This window comes from Sesamum indicum, linkage group LG6 (assembly GCF_026168435.1).
Source record: "Sesamum indicum cultivar Baizhima isolate 11 linkage group LG6, ASM2616843v1, whole genome shotgun sequence".
Taxonomy (NCBI): domain Eukaryota; kingdom Viridiplantae; phylum Streptophyta; class Magnoliopsida; order Lamiales; family Pedaliaceae; genus Sesamum; species Sesamum indicum.
Genome location: NC_142662.1, coordinates 11,361,281 through 11,365,447, shown reverse-complemented (window position 1 = coordinate 11,365,447; position 4,167 = coordinate 11,361,281). Strand labels below are relative to the sequence as shown.

The window sequence follows — 4,167 nt, the reverse complement described above, 5'->3', positions numbered from 1 at the left end:
CCTTCTCGTAAAATATAATTATCATCTGGATTTACTTTGATCTTTCCACCATCTGCAAAAACCTTTACTCCACAAGGAATTGCATCAGGGAAAGAAACGAGTACATCTTCAAAACGAAGGCCATCCAGATCCGGCCATCTTTTGATATAAAACTCTGCATTTTCAAACCCCAAAATGTCTTCCCAAATCTGCAAAGCCAGGACGCTATTTAAGTACACCCAAGAAAAATGAAGGAGCAAGAGCAACTGCTGATGTCATATCCACAGGCTAAAAGAAGTAACTTCAGCATTTCAAGACCTCACTTCTATTAAAAATAAAAACTGAAATTAATGAAACATTTTCAAGCAAAAAGGATGTTATAGAGGATTACCATAACTGTCATGGAATCTCTAGTTCTTTCAATTTGATAAGTTTAGTGTTGATTATCAGAAGCAGAGAGATTTTACTTGTTAGTTGAACAACCAGGAAGAGAGGAATAAAGTTCTGTGAGCCAATACTTAAGAAGAATCATATTTTGGATGGCTGTTGTTAATTAATGAACATAGATTTCTAGTTTTGACGTTCACAAAGTTAAATATATAGACCGTCAGAGGATCATTCGTTTCTTACAGACTATCATAAAAAAGCACCTTGATCCACTTAACTGTTAACCAACACAAATAATCATCAAAAACATGGTTTCAGCTGTAATTGATAACTATAATTAGTTACTCAAGGAAAAAGCAATCTTCAACTAACATGCAGCTCTAGTTCTGATGTGTGGCAATTAAGCTACCTTATTTAAATTATTTACCAGAAATATAAGCACTGCATTCTTCATTTTTGTTTTTCTTTTTTGCCTTTTCATTTCTTCTCTTCATTCTCTCAAATATTATTCCTTGCTGTTACCAATAGAGGCATAACCATGCATGACATTGTAATTATTAGCTTTCTTATATATGTAAAAAACAAACATTTTCCAACATTTAAGTACCTGTAAGCATGATAATAAAGATCTATGAAGCACTTTATTCTCCACAATGCACCTAAATGAAAACCACAAACAAGATTATCTGTGAACATTACAGGTTTCATCAAGGAAGGAGACAGCTGCAGAATTGTGCTTACCCTAGTATTTCTTTGTTAATGTCTCTGGCATTGTACCTTGTATATCCAAAACCAGTGTAATCCCAAACCTAGAAGAAGACATTCATCAAATTCAGATGTAAACTGTTCCAACAATCCTTAGCAACATTTTTCTAATTTTAAGTAGAAGAAAATTACTGACCATATGATATTATAATAGAGCAAGTTAAACACATTAGGATTGTCAAAGCAAAAATTAAATGAAAGAAGCACTAGAAAGCAAGATAAAGATGACATGTAAGATGGAGGGAGAAAGTATTTGCAAGCAAGAAAGTAAGAGCAAACTTAGGACATCAACAGAGAGTATTCCAGTATTCCTTCTTTATCTATCAATATGTGAACAATGAGAAAATATTGGACCAAGAAGGATTGTTCAAACAGCAGTAACATTTCGCAATACCATAATTTGAGGCCTCCTTCTCGCTCTGTCTCTCCCCCTGTTTTTCTTGGTTTTCTTTACTCTGTTTTTTGGGTGAGAAATGAACACAAGAAGAAAGAAATGAAGGTGAGAGGGTTTCACCATGTGAGTGTGGGTGGGGTTTGATGAAGGGGAGAAAACGGTGGTTTAAGGGTTTTTACCAGCGGGGTTTTCCTTTCTTGGATTTGTACCCACAGAACTGCGGCTCCTCTCCTTCGCCGGCTTTGGCTTTCTTGGCGGGAGAAAATGAGGGGTATCGTTTGAGGTGTGAGAAGAAGAATTGCAAGAGGTGTGACGGCCTTCCTCGTACCTGCAACATCACCCACTTGCCTCATCTGCTTCTCCACATTCAGCAACATCTCAATTTTCGCCTCCATTTTCCTACAAAATTAAACCAAAACATTCGATAAATAACAGCACGAGATACAAAATGGGTAAGCCAACAATAGCGTATAAGCTAATTGGAAATCAGGAACGGACATTTGCTTACCATTTCGATCGAATAGATACGACCAATTGGGGAATTTTTCGTGCAATCGATGAAAAACAAAACCCTAGAGAGAGAGAAAGAGGAGAGAGTTGAAGTATGTTTTACCATGCGACTATCTTACAGCTAATAAACCTTTTACAAAATTATAAAATTTTTATTATACATTTTGACCCCTAAATTATGTTTATTATAACAAAAGTCCCCCTAAAAAAATAATTTAGTGTTGACAGAACAAAAATACCCTTTCAACTTATTTTTATATTTTTCGTTTCACTTTCTAAGTATATTTAATTAAAAAATCTCTCTCAAAACTACTTTTAGTAATTTTAAAATTCTTACTCAAATTTTTACTTAAACAATAATGTTCAAAATGTATAGCTTTATATAAACTATATAATACATAAAAAAATTTACAAGTTCAATATGAAAATATGTTTTACAAAGAAAATTATTTACAAGCTCAATTTAATTTTATAAAAAAGTATGTTATAAACTTATAATTTTTATATTAACTTACATGCACAAATATTTAAAATATAGCATATCATCACTCATAAAATAATAAAATATTATAGATTAATTATATCAACAGAGTTGCATATTTTATAGTACGTATACATAAATGTTCAAAATAAGTTTTTAGATGATGTTGATAATTCCTCTAGAAAAAAACTTTACTATATATATAATATAAAACAGACATGATTTGACAATAAATAATAATTTTTGTCTCCGAAAAAACAACATTAAAATAAACTATTTATATATAAAAATATATGATTTGACAATGAACATTGATTTTTGTCTCCCAAATCCCAACATCAAACCTACACCACTTTTTTAAAATATTTTAAATTACCCCAAAACATAAATCCAAGCATATCATCTATTTTCAACATACACTTACTTATCTCTATTTTTCTCTCTCTATTTTCAAAACACAAAACAAAACAACTAAAGCACAAATCCAAACACAATGAATATTCTTCATCATTTAAAAAAAGAAAAACATGTCTTGCAAATCATCTGATGAATGACTTTCTTCGCGGTTTCTTCATCCAAAGACGTCGCCGATGCCATTATGGCAGCAGTGAGTTGAGAGAGAGAGAGCAGAGAGGAGAATGAGACATAGCGGTTTAGGGTTTTTGAAAATTGGGAATAAATGAATGAATGATTTTAAAGGATCTTTTCCCTTCTTATTATTGTGAAAAGACTAAACGAACACTACTCTACTCTGCCTTTTACTGCTAGTGGCAAATAAAGAGAAAAGAGGTAATTAAATAAGTTTTTTACAAAATAATATGAAATATATTTTTCTCAATTTTTTTTCTGTTTTTTTTATGAAATAATGTATTTTCCAAACCCTAAACGTAGGGTAGGGGTTGGGGGTTACTATGAAAGCCCATCATCAATGTTCTAACTATTCTAACCATTGTGGGACTGAATTTTGCTTTGTGGGTCTAATTTATATCGTTTGCCTCATAAAGAAAGAAGTATGTGAGAAAAAAGAAATGTGGGTTCAGATAAAAAAGAAAAAAAAATTATGATTGTTGGTTTATCAAAAATATGAAAGTTTGTAAGAAAAATAAATATAGAGAATGTGAGAGAGAAGAAAAATTAATTGTAATACAATTTATTAAAATTATAAAATTTGAGTATTTTCAAAAAACAGTTTAATATTTATTATTGTATGATACAAAATTGCTTATAATTTTTAACTTTGAAAAAATTTAATTTAAAAATAAAATTTATAAAATAAAATATTTTTTTAAATTTATTTTCAATAATAAGCTGATAACACATACACACTATTTTCAACATATATTTATTTATTTCTATTTTTTCTTTTTATCTCCACAAAATACAATAAAACACTTTAAAAATGAATCCAAACACCATATTAAATTTTCAACATAACGAATGCATTACTCCACAAGCAAACACCCTCAGATCATAGTCCTCACAATATTGCATGCAAACCACTATAAACTATTGGGGTGACTATCTCGACACTTGCGTAACGCCTAAATCTTTAGTTATATATGTATACACAAAATTAAGTGTGATAACATATATTTTATGGGGATAATTACATCGGTCATTCTTAATGTTTGAAACAAAGTTATGTGTGATA

General features: G+C 30.5%; 1 long non-coding RNA gene across 1 annotated transcript; it reads right to left on the bottom strand.

Annotated features, from left to right (window-relative positions):
* Window positions 1-49: 49 nt before the first annotated feature.
* On the bottom strand, window positions 50-2,144 carry LOC148787761 (uncharacterized). Its single transcript, XR_016066203.1, has 5 exons — window positions 2,034-2,144; window positions 1,705-1,924; window positions 1,526-1,586; window positions 1,108-1,175; window positions 50-188 (listed from the first exon to the last, which is right to left on the bottom strand). It is a non-coding gene; the product is annotated as an uncharacterized LOC148787761 (long non-coding RNA).
* Window positions 2,145-4,167: the final 2,023 nt, after the last annotated feature.